This window comes from Ambystoma mexicanum, chromosome 2p (assembly GCF_040938575.1).
Source record: "Ambystoma mexicanum isolate Mex_15411 chromosome 2p, UKY_AmexF1_1, whole genome shotgun sequence".
In the NCBI taxonomy this organism is placed as follows: Eukaryota; Metazoa; Chordata; class Amphibia; order Caudata; family Ambystomatidae; genus Ambystoma; species Ambystoma mexicanum.
In genome coordinates, this window is record NC_090923.1 from 275,430,283 (window position 1) to 275,449,052 (window position 18,770).

General features: G+C 44.9%; 1 protein-coding gene across 1 annotated transcript in view; it reads right to left on the reverse strand.

The window, feature by feature from the left end:
* Nucleotides 1-18,770, reverse strand: part of LOC138566371 (inter-alpha-trypsin inhibitor heavy chain H3-like) — a 669,737-nt gene that overhangs the window by 431,263 nt on the left and 219,704 nt on the right. The window lies entirely within an intron of this gene.

Here is an 18,770-nt window from a genome sequence, read left to right on the forward strand (position 1 = left end):
CAGCAGATGTTCCCTCTGTAACTAGGACATTTCCAAATCTGCAGAAATATGAAAGTATTTTGTAGATTTGGACTGCCTCTACCTACGTCATTGTATCCTAGTAGGTATTTTCGGCTATAAACTGTGAGAAACCTGAAGGTGTCTCATCCACTAGTCCCTGGGGATCTGTCATACAGGTGACCAGGACACGGCCATCGCTATTGGATCCAGTTCCTGGGGGTGGACCAATGTGGGAGGATCAACTGGATGAGGTGTCCTCAGGGAGTGGACGTAGCACACCGATGGGTGAGACGCGGTACACCGTTCCCTATAATATATCTTCCCCATCCTACCCCGTAGGATATTCAGAAGTTCTACCCCTCACCCCTTTTCCAACACAAACACTTTCAAACACTGTGACAGACAACAGATTAACACTTGAGCCGTTTACTTGGCATGTACCAACACAAGGGTCAAGCAATTGACAATAACTACACACTCCTGAGAGCCCTTTCCCTTCCCCACAGGGATAAAAGGTGTAGCACAAGAGCACACTTTGAGCAAGGGTGAACGCACGAAAGGTGGGGAGACCTGACGGGACAGCGAGGAGGGAATTGCCCTTGCCCTTTTCGCCTCAGACCTGCAAAGCCTCAGAAGGGAAAATCATAAGACCGAGAAGTCCAGCTGGTGTGTGGTGTGACAGGTGTCAATGGCACACTGGGCCCTCCTATGCTGATAAAGCGGGGAGAAGCCCTTGCCACCGTGGTGCTGAGCTTGTCTCCCGAGACAAGAGACTTCAACAGTTCAGCACAGCCGGTGAGTCAGAGAAGACAGATAGTGAAACCGAACTGTGCTGTGCCCAAGGTTGCAGGTGGAAACTTTGAACAAAGAAATGGTGAAATTGAACTTGCAAGAAACCTAAGAAAAGCTTTAGAAGCAGAGTGGTCAGGCATCATGGGGGCACTCCTTCGAAGGACTCTGACTTATGTATTTTTGGGGTTATGGTTTGGTGAAACTACGATTACCAAGAGGCCTTAGGAGATGGTTGTGTAAAGTGTCAAAGTGGTCCTACGAGGTTTGACACATGAGAGAAATCTGATTAATTTGTAAAGCTGGCAAATGTGAACCTGACAGGGATGCCTACGAATTATTATGAACTGGCAAGTGTGAACCCGGCTGAGGGATGTCTACAATGGATAGTTGATACAAAGGACACTCAGATTATGAAAGCCACGCGTTTTGAGTGAACGGCCAGTGTGAAACCAATTGAGGGAGGCTGATATTGCAATAAGGATCAGAGCCTGGCTGAGGGGGATCATAGGGGTGAGGAGCAGTCACCCAAGATGAAAAGATTGCCAAAGGAACTTTTGTTTGTTTATTGTTTTGGTACTGTCGGCCTTCTAAGGCAAGAGACTTTTGCAGGAAAGAGACTTGGCCCCGGAAGGTTCTGGCATGGCTGAAAGGAACTGTAACCTCGTGCTGACGACACCAAGGAGTGTGCTGTGCTCAAAGGTCCGGACTTGTCCCGTGCTAAAAACGCGGGGACGGGAGACCCAGCCATACTGTCCTGACTTATCATTTGGTAACACTTCTTTCTTTTCTTGACAACATTATTCCATACTATTTTGTAACTTAGTTGTACGATTTGGCAATAGGTTTTTAAGTATAGGCCCTTTTTATTTGACAAGACGCCACTAGGACTGCCTTATTATTATTTGATTGTCATAGCTTGCTCCCATCTTAGATTTAGGGTTAGATTAGGTGTTTTTCTCACCCATTATATAGTTTAATAAACACCCTTGAAATGTGATCACTTGAGTGTCTTTTCTGTTGTCACCATGAGTTCCTTACAAAACCCATCACTAATTGTATTTTAGGTTGTATTTGTATAGCAGACAGATTTTAGGAGGCCATCCTAGTTATGGTGTAAAGGGGGCTCTGAGAGATGATCCAAAACCCAATGAAGGTATTAATGGAAAGCAGTCAAGGCTATTTTCAGGAGTGTGTGAGTGGGGTCAAGAGTCCATACGGAGGCCACACAGTGAAGCACACAATAGCTATTTGGAAAGGGAGGTACAGAAATACAATATTTATTCTGGGCCTTAAACACACTACAAATGAAACAAGCAGGTGATAATATTGCTCAACACTCAATATTAAACGTATATACAGTCAACATAGGTTCTTAAAATATATTCATTGGGGCTCATTATGAGTTCTACAGTATCCAGGATACCGGGAACTACTGTACTGTCTCCGACACCCAATATCCTGGTTTTACCAGGATATTACGGGTGACAGAGATGCCACTAACTCTCCATTCCATGGAGTCCCATATGACTACATGGGTTGGGGTTGCCGGAATCACCAGTACTATTGGTAGCAGTGCCAGTGATTCCGGCATGTATCTTCTGGTAGGGGCCTGATTTACCGGCAGGTCAGTATGAACAGTGGGGGCGTCCTACACTCCAACTTGTGTATGCAATAATTCCTTGCAAAACTAATCAAACCTTTGTAAAGTATTCAGTTGATCAACAACACATATGTATCACTGAAAAGAGTCAGTGAATACACACATTAAATAAATTCATAACAGTCTTTTTAATTTGGCTGTAGATACATGTCCTGAGAAAAGTAAGATACATGTAGACAATGTCAATATTGTGATCATTTGAGAATCTACTAGTCTGCAATAAATGCAATCAATTTTGTATAGTTTACCAGCTTCTGATATAATCAGTAGTCATCACAAAAACATAACACCAAAGATGTATTTGGTTCGTGAACAGAAAATACATGGATTTTACCACTGTGGTGCTTAGGCATCCGCAACCTCATGAATTGCACACAATGTAACAGCACAAACAAATATATTGTATGCATGGTTCCAAAATATTTAGATAAGTGCATATGTTTCGAAAGATACAGTCCTGTATACACTGATGGCGCAATGTATTCCACAAAAGGCTTGAGACAGGGCAATTGTGGGCTTAGAAAGCATGTGAAGCCCCGAAATGTGCTAGGTCAATGGCAAAGTAATACAAATTCCCAAGTGCAATGTGTCAAGTCCCACTAAGGGAAAGAGTTGGAGACCTGGGCAAGGTCTGCCAGTGCCTCGCGAAGGGGTGACCACAGTGGTGACCACTAGCAAGGTAGCCCACTGGAGAGCTGGTCAGTCCACCGGGTGGTCCAGGGATACTTCTGAAGCACAGGATGGCTGGATCCTTGAGAACATGTCAGTACTGTTTGGTCCCACCAGCCCATGGGTTGAAGCACTGCACAGGGCCTTCACAGATTAGGTAATTCAACAGGGCTTCACCAGGCCAGATGCAGGAAGGGATGTCAGGCCTCTGGCATTTCTTCTACAAGGGAATCTTGACTGCAACGCTGATCTGAAGAAATGGCTTTAGGAGTCCTCTTCTTATCCAGAATCCAGCCTGGAAGCAAGTCCAAGCCCACCAATGGTAAGGATCTGAGCTATTCAAACAGCCAGTAGCAGTCCAATTATGGACCACTATTGGCTTCACTGATGCCTCACACCTCGACTCACTGGCACCACAGATGTGGCATGGGAACAACCAGTCCAACTCATTTTCTAGCCACACACACACACAAATACAAAGGCATCACTATCACACAAAATCAGGAGCTTTCATGACCTGGCAGGGCAGGAAGAAAGCCAAACTACAACCCAGCCAAGGTACAAGTGAAAATCTCCTGGCAAGGCAATTATAGGGCACTAACCACGTTTAGTAGCCATATGCGGTAAACGTAAATGTGCAAACTAGAAATAATCCAAAAATTGTAAAAATGTCTTCTGCCACCAGCTTGTCTTTAGGCAAATAAAAAGTAAACAAAAATCCCAAGTGTAAAAAGCTAGGGACATACAAATGTATCCCCATTGCTCTGCATTGTAAGATGCTGTGTGCAATGTTAGAAAGGTACAAAAAGGGAAACTTTGTTTCCCAGCAATGATAGTCTGATAGACTGATCAGTTGCCCCATAACAAATTAACAAAAGTCCAGGCGAGAGAAGCTGAAGGCTTCACTTCCTGCAAAAAGTCAGGAAAGGATAAAAAACAAAAGCAAAATGTGTGGGGGTCCATAGACATATTGGGGGAAAGTTACCACAAGTGAAATCATTCCTAACAGCATTTAAGTGTTTTTGCCTACCAGAGCGGCAAAGGAGAAGTATAACAGAACACTTTGTAGTGGTAGGAAGGAGCAAAGTTGGGAAAATAGGTAGGATGTGGGTGAGGGATAGATAAGATGCTCATGAAGGCATTAGAAAGGAAAAGGTGGAGAATTTATATGTACAATTGGACTAAAATGTATCGTGGGACTCAACTGTATTTTATGGGGCGCAGAGCCAAAAGGTGAGATGGCTGGAGAAGAGGTGTTTACTGTGCCTGGGGATGTGCCTAGAATGTACTCATTGCATGGTGAGCCTGGGCATATTGAAACCATGTCCAAGAAGACGACACAGGGCCCTTCTGCCTACATTCCCATGCCCCCAATAACATTTGTGAGGAGTTGTTTGTCAGAAACAGCCTGGCACTTTTGGTTTCCTCTTTTAGGTCACGGTTACAAAATCTTTAGGCGTGTGCTTGTGGGCAAAGTGCTTAACGACACAAAGGGCCTCATTCTGAGTTTGGCGGTAAGGGTTAACGGTCACCGATAATGATGCCGGTGCCGGTAAACCCTTACTGCCGAATTCCGAGGTCCCTTAGAGGGAACCGCAAAGGACGTGTAGTCTGACCACACATCCTTTACGGGTCCCGCTAAGGGACCAGGGCGCTAATAACGGGGCGCTATTTGTGGGCCCGTAATTAGCACCTTCCCCATTCCCATTTAGCCCTATGGGGGCTCAAATGGGATTGGGGAATGGTCTACAGAAGGGGACTTACTGGGTCCTCCAAGGTCGGAATGACCCGGTAAATTCCCATTCTAACAGATCGGACCCGGCCCCGGGTTTGGAGGCAGCTATGGCGCTAATAGCGCCATGGCTACATCCAACAGCGGAATGGGGAACAAAGTCTGGATGGCTTAGCTGCTGACAGATTTTTGAGCCTTCGACAGGGTCACGGCGAGGCAAGGCATGTAGAAACCATGCCCAAGGAAACACAGTATCCAAAGTCCCTCTACATACTCCCCTAAGCACCACGAGCAACCGGGTTCTATAGATGGGAAAGCTGGAAGGAAATATGGTCACATTTATCTGTAGGTGGGATTTCGACCACGGCTTCCTTCATGGCAGAAGCCAGAATCTGGCCTTCCTGGAGGTTCCCAAGTCATGCTATGGGCCTTAAGGATATGGCTATATTGGGGAGTGAGGCAGGAATCCTCTTAGTCTGAGGTTGTGTGCTTATGAGGGTTATTTTGCATAATCCAGCCTTTGACTAGCTGTAACATTCTATGCTCTAGAAGTAGAATGTGGAACGAGTAGGGTGGAATGTTAGAATTGTAGAAGATAAGTTATAGGGAGATTCATGAGATGCCGGTGGGGCTTTACTGAGGAACTGCATCAATAATGTTGTGCTCATCCCCGTTCCAGGGGCTGGAATAGGGGACAATGGCCCGGCAGCCTAAGTTAGTGGCCTGAGTTATCACCCGTTCCAGCCCCTGGAATGGGGAAGGAGGGCAGTTAGCACCACTGGTTGTCAAAGCGGTAACGAGGGGTGCTTAAAAAAAAAAAAAAAGGTTTTTCCTTCCTACAAGGAGACGCACGTGTCCTGTTTTAGGAAGGAAAATCCTTTTCCAAGATGGGAGGCGAGGGGAAGGAGCTGGGTGCCACCGCTGAAAAAAGGTAAGTGGAGGGTTGGGGGGAGAAATAAAAATAGAGACACGCTGGGAGGGAAGATGGTGGTGGGGGGAAGTCAGCAGTCAGGTGGCTTGGAACGCAGGCTTGTACCGGTGGTTCATGTCTGTGCTCTTAGCATTCTGATTGGCTTGCTCCCCTGCCCAGGTGCTACAGAAGATTATCTCACATGAAGAGTACCTAGCAGTCACCTCCATTCCTTAAAACACCCCCACAGAATGTAAGGACTAGTAACATTCACACCCTAACTATATACAAAGCAGCATGCAAAGCGCTAAGTCTAACTATGTACAATGTTTCCAATCACTATTGATCTGTAGAAAAAAATGTAACTCATACTCCTGCAAAAAACCTGGTTTGCGACATTCCCTCTTTAATCTGCCACTCCCACTCTCTTTTTCTGTGCACCATGTACATATTCCACATACCAAGTATAATCTTGCAATCCTGTAATCCATTTCCTTATCCTGAAAGATTTTGTATCCAACCCCTTTGTGGTCAGTATCTCCATTAACGGGTTGGGATGAGAATGAACCATAAATCTTGAACCCCACAAAAACATCTGAAAGGTCAATTGCCTACTTCACTGCCAACAATTCTTTCTATATAGCAGAGTAGTTAACTTCTACTACCTTCAATACTTTTGAGCTAAAAGCTATTGTATAATCTCCGCCTTTGACTTTGTGACAGTACAGCCTCAAAAACCATGGATGCTCGCATCAGTGGTCAAAATACTCTCTCTTGGAATCAAATCTGTTCAAGGTGGGTACGTTGTTCGATGCCAACTTGAGCTCTTGAAATTCGTACTCACAATCTCCATTCCACTGGAACTGTACTGCTTTTTTAAGCGCTTCCTCATCTTGTAGGTTTTGTTGGTGAGATTTGGGACACATTTAACGTAGTACTCCACCATCCCAAGGAACAGGACAATCTGTTCTGTATTGCTTGGGCTGAGAAAACTTTCAATACTATTAATCAAATCCTTTTTCGGCCGGATGCCATGCTTCGAGAGCTCATGCCCTCAGTACTTTATCACACCCTTGTGGAACGCACACTTCTTGTGTGTCAGTCCTGACCTCCTTCAAATGTTCAATGCTTTGTTTAACTTTTCATCATTCTCCTTTAAATCCTTGCCATACAAATGATCATCTTGGAAGCATAGCACACCGTCTTCATCTTGAAACAATTGGTATATCACTCGCTGAAACACAGCAGCAGCGGAAACTAACGCAAAGAGCATTATCTTGCACTGAAACAATCCATGATGTTCCTTGATGATGGACGCAACTCTATCTGGTGGTATGCCGGTTTCAAATCCAATGTGCTAAACACGCTAGCCTCAGCAATTGTTCCTAGCATCTCAGTGATATTTACAAGTGGATGTCTCTCCAGGACCATGTACGGATGTAAATCAATGTAAAGTCTCAATTTCCTGGTGTGCTTTCGCACAACTGCTAAAGAAGAGTCTCACTCAGACAAGACCATCCTTTCTATCACTCGTTTCTCCATCACGTGCAGCTCAGCTTTCACATCCTGTCTCAATTTGATGGCATGTTCCTCACTTTCTGCACAACAGGAGTGGAATCTGCTTTCATTCTATTTTGTGTACATAACTTTTCATGCACCCAAACTCATCCTTGACAGCATGTTGGACTTCATGCCTTTTGCTGTTTAATTATTTATCCTCCACAGAATACACAGCTTCATCTGCATTTAGATCCAACATGATGCTTAATCTTTTTTGATTTGACAAGCTCAGTAATGGATAACTCCCTTTGCTTGACACATTCACCTTTCCTTCAGCACGTCTGTCTTTGAATCCCATTACCATCCAAAACCATTCTAATAATACAATTCACCTTCTCCATATGCTATGGGTTTAATATCAACTTTGCTCAATATGCCTTTGTCACTGAAGTTCTTTTCAAAGATCCTTTTGGGCATGAGCATGTACTTGGCCCCCCAATCTATGACCGTGTTTATTTCCTTCCCTTTCAGTTTGATCAGCCATATTAGTTTCTCAGCATCAGTGTCCCCATCTATTGTTCCAATAGACTCTGATACATCCTCCAATGCATAAGTGCATTCTTCCAGCTCTTTCCATAACTCATCCACACAATCATTAGATCCCACTATGCTACTGAAGCAGATTGTAAAATGTCCTCTCCCGCTGCACACCTTCAGGCTTTATTGCCTCTGGTTCGGCTCTCTTTTCCAGTTTGTTTACGTACTTGTACGTATGTTCCACTTCCTTCGCCACTTGAATTACTTCCTTTAATGACAGGTTGTTCTTTAACCAAAGAACTTCAAACTTTACTATCATTGCACTCGAGCATGAATTCGTCTTGTAGTCATTCTTGACGAGTATTCTTAAATTCAGAAGTTGAGGCCAACCCTCTAAGAGCTGTCACGTATTGTTCCACCAACTCTTCTCTCATTTCCTCTTTCCATAGTGATCTCTCCAGAACAATACTCCGGGTTTTCTCATGTTTCTCTATCTTTCTGTGAGACTGAGACACTAAAATACTAAGACTAGGAGACTGAGACTAAGAGATTGTGCTGGAGACTGATTAATTGAGACAGAAGGCTGAGAATGTAAGACTGTAACTGGGAAACTGTGGCTGAGTTTTAAAAACTATTTAGGGCCTCATTTCACATTTTGTGGTATTTCAGCTGTAAATCCATTGAAATTCCACCAAACCGGAATTATTACCACCACTTGGTCTGGTGGAATTACTGCCAAATTAAAAGTGGTGATAGGCAGTCTTAGTCCCCATTCAACAGGACTCCATGGGGATTTCTGCAGAATTACTGCTGGCTGTAATTCCACTAGTGGCAATTTTGCTGATTATTTGGTGGTAAAGTGGTGGCTTTTCCTCCAGCTTGAAAATCCTCCACCTCACCGCCAAAGGTGCACAGCGGTGTGGTAATACAGTGTTTTCCCTACTCCGCTGAAATTATAATTTAGGCCCAATGACAGAGACTGTACTGTGATTGAAAAACAGACTGTGACGGAGGATCATGACTGAGCCTATGACTATGAGATTGTGAATGAGACAGAGGGGGAGCGAGGGAGAGACTAACTAAAAGACTGACATGCTGTTGCTCTGAGACTTTGACTGAGAGACAGAAATGCTGTGGCTGAGTGACTGGTACTGGTGACTGAGAATGTGAGATTGTAACCGAGAAAATGTGAATAAGAGACTGAGAGCTTGATACTGAGAATAAGGAAGTGATTCTAATATACTAGGACTGAGACTAATAAGGTGCGACTCAGACTGACTGAAATTCAGAGACAGTGACTGAGAACTCGATTGTGAATCTGAGACTGAGAAATTAATGCTATGTGACAGAGGCTAAGTGATGGAGACTGCAAGACTGGGACCAAGACTAAAAGACAGCAACTGAGAGACTGTCACTGAAACTGACAGACTATGGCTGTAATTTAAATGAGAGACTATGGCTGTGGCTGAGAGACTGACTTTGACTGGCAGTTTGATACAGTGATAATGTGACTGGAAGCCTGAGACTGAGACATTGTGCCTGGGAGAACATGACTAAGAGGCTGTGGAAGTAACTGACAGTATGTGTTGGATCTAAGCAGTCTGTATGTTGACTTAACTTGTCTATCTTGGCTGTGAAGAAGTTGTACACAGTGGTGCATTTATCAGTGGGATCTGATATTGGAGGGTCTGCCTGGGGTTCAGGCAATACTTCACAGAATTATAGTCAGTCACCTTGTTCTTGTTGGATGCTTCCATTAAGGTGGTTATGTAGTAGTTTGATTGGCTTTTGTAATAAGTGGCCTGTGTGCTGAATGGGGGGTCCTCCGGGTGATGAGTTTTTCTTCAAGAATGTTCAATTCTGCAGGTGGCTGTTAACGAGTTCCTTTGCGTACCAAGGTGTAGAGGGCTTATGTTTGTTGAGTCAAAGTTTCAGTGATGCATAGGTGTTGGTGGTCTTAGTTAGAATGTGGTTATGTGTACTGAGCTGGACACTGAATTCTCTGAGGGATTGGACGTGGATGTCAGTGTTTTCCTCCCATTGTGTTCAATTTCTTAAATGATAAATGGGATGCCTTAGTTGGCTTGGGTTGCCCTGTTGGGGTGAAGGTGCATTCTGGAGGAACATGGCTATGGCTGCGTCATCTATCCGGCCAGAATTTATAGGAGGGTAGCATACAATGACTGTAGAGGTGGTTATTACCAGCTTGAACGTGTTACCTTAACTGTGGTTTGTTTCTGTTTCAAGTTGCTTGATATCTCTGATGTTGCGCAGTTCAAATAGAGTGTTTCAGTAACATGGCTCCCAGGCAGATTGTGGTCTCTGTGGGTCGCTGCGGAAGATGTAAGTTGTGGTGTTGTTAGATGTTATTTTTATGATTACTGTGGAAGTCCTTGATGGTTGGTAGACCAGGTGAAATGTAGTCATCTGAGAATGAGCAGAGTGTGGGAGGTGAGGAGTTACATGGATGTAGCTGTGGAACACTCATGTAGAGTACACTTCCATGGGGTCTATTAGATAATAGAGAAGCTGCCACAAGTTTTTCCTTTGTGGTCTTCGTGTTGTATGGTGCAGCCCATAGGGATGATGAAATACAGAATATGTATGAATGGGACGGGATGAGCCATGTCACTGTGCCTAGGTTATGATTGGTGATGAGGCCAGTAATGTCTGCTGCATGGAGTACTGTGGAGTGAGCATTGATGAGCATGAGGCTGTGGGTGTGTTTTGGTGTGGGTCAGTGGGTGCTGATGAGTAGGATGTGGATGACGTTCTGTGGTTTGGAGGCACATGGGAGGAAGCGTTCCAAGATCAGGGTCCAAACTGGGTGCTTGCATGTGTGTGTGAGGATGGGGATGGGAAGTGTCACGAGAGGTGTGATGCATATGCTACTGGCATAGTTGGAATGCATGCAAAAGAGGTTTTGACCCTTTGCAGGTCATAACAGAGCCAAACAGGAATTTCCCTTTTGCTTGTCCATTCTTAACATCAGTTAGCAAGGCCAGGGAAACCCGAGGATCTAAGATTTGAAAGAGGACAGAAAGGGACAGGTCAGATGAAAATAGAAACAACTGACTAGCAGGTGGACAGGGCAAAGGTAGTGTGAACTACAGTGCACCAGCTGACCAAGTGCAAAAGAAAGGAAGATTAGGAGGAAGCTTAAAACGAGAGGAAAGGAGTTCCAAAAGATTAGCCATAAGGGTGGTGCAGAGGTTTTGTGACCTAGATACACTTTAGCCAGCAGACCCCCTTCAAAGGAAATAAAGATTGGTTGGCAGTTTAAGAAGCAAAATAAAGGAGCAGGGCAGATGTAAAGAGTATCAAAAGATTAGTAGGTGAGCAAGGTAGACATCAATCACCTTTCACCAGCTTACCAACTGCAAAAGGAAAGTAGACTATCAGGCAGCTTGCTTACAAAAAAGAAAGGAGTGGGGCAGACAAAAAGTGTACGAAAAGAGTAGCATAGATTAGCTGGTAGGTGGGGCAGGGGACACATGACCTAGATCAACTTGCACCAGCTGAACAACACCCGTTTTCTTCTATCTTTCTCTCTTTCCCAAATATGTAACCCTGCAGACAGTGGCATTATACTGAACTATAAGGGAGTCGCAATGCAAGACGTGACGTTTTACAAAACGTATCTGGATGCTTACTGAAGGCAAGTCCCTGAATGCTCACACCAGAGGGAATACAACCCACTAGGGAAGAAAGGCCCAAGTCGATCTTGTAAGGATACCACGTTTTTAATCTCGCACGCAGATGAGAGCAACATCAAAAGACTCTGCTGCTAAAAACATTCTGCCAAAAAGTAGCACAAGTAGAATCTTGCAAAGAAAACATTGTCATGCATGACGCAATTAAATTGGGTAAAATCTGGCGTGACTACTTGGTGTGCACCTATACAGGATCTGCCTGCCCCATACGGGATGCCAGACCGTTGGTGCCAGCCCAGTACGTCCATCTTCCATCACGGGGGTGCTGCAGTGATCACTTCTTCTCATGCCGAAGTTCAGAAAACAAATTCATTATACTCCTACCATACAACTATTTTATCACTCATACCATGTACTTGGCAGTCCTTAAGATGGGCACAAAGGATGTTCTGGGGCACTCTAACCTTCACACACACATTTCATTCACTCCCCTCCGTGCCATCCGGCTCCTAGGTCTCCACCCTCATTTTGAACTATAATGTATCCCTCCCTCCCACCACCTCACAATACAAATCACATGATTGCCGCTTCAACAATGTGCCCAGTCCATCCTCTTTTAACATGGCAGGACTTGTCCCTTTGGGGTTATTGATCAAAGGGCACTTGGTGCCATGGAATTCAGAGGTCTTAGGTTTTAGTCAGTTATATGGGCTATAACTCGTAGTCGCCTGGGGATGGGTCGCGTCTTGCTTTGGCTAGTGTGCGATAGCATGCACACCAGGCGCCAGTCTGTGATTGCGGCCTTGTAAGGCACATTCACTCAAACATCTTTGCAACACTGGTAGAACAATGAATAGGCATTGTGATGGTTGGGGGTATTGGCTGTCCACATGGGTGCTCAGGCATCGCTGGGGATTGCTCTTGTCCTGATAATTTGGGCATAGTGCATGCAATTCCGCATTTACAGAACAGCCTTCCCTTCTACGTATGATTACTAATATCGACACAAAATAGCAATGCTGCTTGTGCCTTATGCTGTACTATGTCGATAAACTACATTTGGTTATATTACAATGGGGTTCTGTTAAACTGGGAGGTGTCCCCCTCGCCGTCCCCCTCCCCCATGGCCCATCATAGTGCTTTGAATGCATCTCGTCTCACTCTAAAGCACCAAGGGTGCTGGGACAGGGCCTCCTCTTCCCAATATTTCCCCTTTTCATTACTTCTACAGTAACCAACTCTGGGATCCTCTGCGCTCCAGCTCCCCCATCTATGTTTCCACATACGGCTGCATTCCATTTATTGCCACCCAGGCCCTACACACCGACCGCAAACTCTACCCCTACCTGTGTACTCTTCAGGTGAGCAAGTCATACAGAGGCATTTCCCCATCCCTGCCAAGTTCACCCAAACCTCTGTGTAATTTTCTGGGTCAGGGGGTGGAGAAATTATAGTGATGTATAGATGATCAACTTCATCACCATATGGGATGGGGAGCATTTCATACTTAGGGCCACCCTGTGGGACATCAGTTTGTACTTCAATATTTTTTGTTTTGCATGGTGCTTTTGGAACCCAAATTGATACCATCATTCGTGCGCTATTAGGTGCTAGCTGACAGGTGCAGAAAATAACAAGGATGAACAGAATGATGGGCATTAACATCTTTGCGATCGCTCCGAGCCACAACGGAGCCCAACTGAATGCTGTAGTAAATCAATCACTGTCCTGTATTCCTCCCTCCTTCATGCGAACACCCAGGCCATTGACAGCTGCGATGATGTGAGATGATGATGATGCGTTCTCCACATCATATGGAGGCTCTAATGTGCAGCATGAACCGCCAAACTTTCTGCAAACCCCACCGTCCATTAACATTAACAACCAACACAACGATTTTGCATCTTCATAAGTCTCAATGCACACAACTCAACCATGATCACATTGAACCCATTCTCTGTGTCGTTCGCTAGCTGGATCAATTCCCATCTTACAATCAGCAACCATTTGGCATTTGCTGAGGCCTGCACTCCCGGAAAAAGTAAAGGTGCAAAAAAGGATTCTGCTGAGCTGATGAGTCTGTATTCTTCTGGTATTTCAGCAAGCAATGTGGAAGAGTCTTTGGATATGTAATTCGATAATTTAATCTTCTGCAGTTGTTGGAACTGTACTTTTCATGGCAGGGTAAGGAGGTCTTGTGTGGGCAACAGGCCTGTATCTTCATTTCCGACTGTCGGAAGACTAATTGATCCGTCTGCAGGCAGTGCTCCTCCTTCCGGTGTTCTTCTGGAATTAGTAATAGCACTACGTGCAAGAGAGTCTTATTGCAATGTTCGTTGGAGCTGCCAAAAACTGTACCCTTACTGCGGAAACAAAGTCTATATTCTTCCTCCTTGTGCACCCGCACCAGCTTTTCCATTGTTGTCCACTCGTGCTATCCTTTCCTTGCTATATGTTACCAGTCCTTCCGCCAAACAAGGTAGTGTGATGTCCTGCCAGTTATTATTGACAAGTTTCCGCCCTTTCGCCATCAGATAGGGTAGCTCCACACAATTGATCGCCGTTGGACTTTACAAAATCTGGACACACCATTTGCAGTTGCACACTATGTGCCTGGAACGTTTCCTGCATAGCTTGCCTCTATAATTGGGGCTGCTAGAGGTACTAACACCTTTGGGAGCCACTGATGCATGAGGAATGAGTGAACACACAAAACAGTTCCATTCACAGTGTTTCTCCCTACACGACTCATATCAGAATACCACGAGTTGGTGAATTCGGGATGATGAATATCCTCTATCACATCCAAATCCAGCCATTGATACGTGTCAAACTTCTCTTTTCATTATTCTATACCTGATTTCAAGGATGGCAGCTTTACTATTGCTATCAGAAACAACATTATGGGCCTCATCACAAGTTGGGCGGTAACGCAGGCGCTATTAGCACCGGCGCTATTAGCCCTACAGCCAAACCCCCCAGCGCTATTAGCACCGGATCACGGGTTTGGCGGAACTGTTAGTGCACATTCCCCATTGGGCTCATTCAGGAATTCCCCCATTGGGCCCATTAGGGAAAATTCACGCTCTTACCGCCGCCGGCGGTAATAGCGCTGAAAATCGGCAAATTTGCTGTGGATTTCCTCCCGGCTCAGAGCTGGGGGGAAATCCTGCAAAGCCATGATCTGGCGGACCCTTAAATGTGGCAGTAATAGCGCTACTGCCGCATTTAAGGGTTACCGCCAGACTCGTGATGAGGACCTATATTTTTTTCCTTGTGGTAGACAATCTCCTGAAAGCAATCTTTTCAATGTTTCCCCACTGTCATTCATTAAATTCATTGTTATTGTTACTGTTAGTGTTCACATTAGTGCTAATATATGTAACTCTACTCATATTATTAACATTTATATGTATTGTCCCATTTAGATCATTTACAATCCTATTCCCCCATTGGACCTCCTTTATAGGACCCTCCCCTATAACACCCTCCCCCTATGAAATCCCAATAATACTATCAATATCACACAGATACCTGCAATACTAACAGGTCCATATTTTCTCATTCATACATCTACACCTCGGGTCCCTACTTAACAAATCATTTGCATTAGGGAGAGAGGGAGAGAGACAGAGGGAGAGAGACAGAGGGAGAGGGAGAGACAGAGAAAGGGAACAAAGCACTCCTGAAAAGAGAGAGAGATATGGAGCTAGCAGCTAGGCTTCGGCCTTCCACTGGAGTGAGTACCGCACACATATTGCACCTGGATCGGCCAGTAAGGTAGATGGAGTACAGGTACTACTACCCCTTGTTTTAAGATAACTGATGTATCAGTGTACTCTTTGGAAGTGCCCTACGAATGTCAGAGGTAGAGCCAAAAGCACAAATCTTTGACTTTTACAGCAAGGGGACTACAAAACACCACCTTATAGGGCCCTTGAAACTGAGGGTTATTCCATCTATGCAGGACATGTAAATATACACAAGGTCCCCAGGCAACAGCGGTTGTGTGTCATATGCTCGGGCTCTCTCATAGTAGTAGTCTCAACATCCAGTGTCTGTCGTCAACATACTGTGAGGTGCAATCTGTCGGGAGACATTTAATGGCCCTAGTTAGTGTGGTCAAATACTCGTTGAACTCATCACCTTACACCGCTGTTGCCCTATGTGCATCTGAAGCCCTCCTTACAGGGGATATGGGAGTGTGCATATGCCGGCCAGTGACCACTTCATGAGGTAACAAATGGTGGTCTTTGCTTGGCTGCGTGCGTAAAGTGAAGAGGGCCAGGGGCAAATAGTGCATCCCGTTTTTCTTCAACATGGTACACAGTTTAGATAACTCACTTTTAAAGGAGCCCATTTATTCTCTCCACAACGCCATTGGCCTGTCGTTGGTAAATCAAACACATATGGTGGTTGACGCCAAGTAGTGCTGTAACGTGCTGAAATAATGCATTGAAGAAATTAGTGCAATTGTCTGACCTCAAAACCTTGCACACACCCCATCGTGGGAAGACATCCCACACTAAAAATTTAGCAGTGCACTTAGCACCCGGATGGGCACACAGCCCTGCTTCCACCCACCTTGCGAAAGAACAAACCACTAGAATGAGGTCCTAGATCCATTACAACGCTCGCCCTTCAGCAGACTATGTGTAATTCACAGAATGGCACATCCGTAATGTCATCCCTGTACTGAAACATTGACATGTGGTGCAATTTATGATCATTTCTGTAATGCTTGCCTGGATATTTGGTATAAACCAATGATCCTGTACATTTGCTGCTATGTGCTGCTACGAACTGTGAGATGGATAATGGAACTGGTGAAAGGCAATGTCTAGCAACTCCTGGGGCATTACTGTCTTCCCAGAGCTCTCCTGCCTCCATAACAGATCTGTTGGACATTGCGTAAAACCACTCCATGACCACAACTTTCTACCTTTCAGGTGCCCTTCCTTGTAGTTAGATAATCTGGGAGATGGGGAATGCTATGTGAGGTGCTGTATGCTCGCTTGCCGGTGGGGCCGTCACAACATACTCAGCTGGTATTTCATTTGGCAGATACGCTGCCATTTTGGCTGCCACATCGGTGGCTGCGTCCCCCATCGATATTTCATCTGTCCCGTTAGTGTGGGCGGCACACTTTACGACCGCCACAACAGATGGCTTGGACAATGCTTCTATCAGTATTTCTAGCAATGCTGCATGCTGCACCGAGGATCCACCAGCCCTCCAAAACCCTTTCCTCCTCCAGCAGGATAGCCGGCATGTACCAGTGTTGTAACATACGCCAAGTCTGAATATATTGTAACACAGCATCCTTTAGATGCTCTTAATGCTTCGATGAGCACTACGAGTTCTGATGCCCATGCAGAATACTGCATGGGCAACCTTTTCATAACCACCGTCTTATACTGTCCTTCCACAAGTCGTACCACCGCTGCCCCTGTTCATCTTTACCCAACCTTCTGATCAATTGTGGAAGACCTGTCAACAAAAAGTCCCTTGCTTTGGAAATGCTATCCTCCCCCCCCTTATATGTGGCACATTTTTGCATCGTTAAGGGTTCATTGTTTTCCACCTAACCACATGAACATGGGGTTTAGAAATGATAATCTCATATGCCGAAGAACTTTGCATTGTCAGGGTAGATTTTGACCTTTCCAGAATTTAAACAAGGAATGTTCCACATACAACGTGACTGAACACCCCATTACAAGTGTAGAACTTTTCTCTATTGCAAAAGCAGCAGTTGCTAAAACTTGTTTGCATGCAAACTGCCCTGCATCAATGTGTCCAAAGTGCCGCTATAATAGGCCATTGGTTTACGGCCCATAGTCATTTTCTGAGTCAATACTGCGGTCATAAACTGGCCATCCAAATGTGAAAACAAGTACCATTCATGTGTGTAATCTGAGGTGGCCAATGTAGGTGCCAAACTAATGACTTTTTTAAAGTCGTCAAACTGTTTTATCATTTCTGCCGTCCACTGAAACTTATGGTCCTTTCTGTTTTGTGCTTCCCTAAGGGCCGGTCAATGTGGCTTTGTGTATGCCACATAATCTAGAATCCAGGTCCTGCAGTAGTTAAACAGGCCCAGAAGCTTCTGCATTTCTTTAACTGAGGAGGGAATGGGGGTGGGCATGTAATGATCTGGAAGTATTCCCTTACCATTCACTGATGTGAGCTGCCCCAAATAGAACACCTCCTGTTGGCAATATTGCAAGTTGGCCTTGTCAACCTTGTACCCCTTACAGGCTAGCAATTGTAGGAGTGCAATGGAATCCGTTCAGCATTACTGTTCACTGTCACTACCACTAGCAGTGCATACATATACTGGATAATCATACTAGGCAGATATATATTCTCTAAATCGGCATGTATTATTCTGTTAACTATGCTCGGGCTCTCGCGGTACCCCTGAGGTAAGCTAGTGTGTTCGAACTTTACCTGGCCCTGTGTAAATGCTGTGAGGTACCTCGACTCCGGATGCAGTGGAATCGAGAAAAATGCATTTTTCAAGTCCACTACAGTAAAATATGTGGCTTCTTTGGAGATGCTTCATGCAATTTTTGCAGGATTTGGAACAACTGGAAATTCTTTCTGTATCACGTCATTTAAAGGGTGCAAGTCCTGAATCATTTTCTAACTGCCTTGTGTATTTTTTGACTGGGAATATCGGTGCGTTACACAGGGACGTAGATGGCATAATGATCCCCTGGTCCAGTAGGGCCTGCATTGTCTTTGCAATACCTTCCTCTGTCTCCCTCGATAATGGATATTTTTTTACCTTGTGAAGCACTGCACCGAACTTCAGTGTTATGCACACAGGTGTCACGTCTTTCAGTAACCTTACATTTATAGTCCACAACGGTGAAGGCACGTGTTGTAAATCCTCATCAAAAAATAGAGGTGGATTTAATACTGCCATCAGGGGACACTGCACTCTTCGGTACTGTATCATTATGTCACAGGGGATAGAGATCTCTAGGATTATTTCCCCATCTTTATCGTTAATTTCAATTGATTTGTCATCCATCATTTCCTTTAGCTGTACCATTGGATCTACGCAATGCACTGTGCGCCACTCACACCTGTCCCTGTCCATTCCCAACAGGACAACCCTCTTGTCTGAAACCAACAACCCTTGCAAATCCAGCAACAATATTGTTCCCGCCACCACTTCAGGTCACTCTGCTGGACGAAAGAAAATCAGTGGACACTCCTCAACCCTGTTTGCCAATCTGGGGCACCACCTCCACAAGCACTGTAATACCATAAATAAACATGTCCAGGTCTACGGAAATCCCGCGG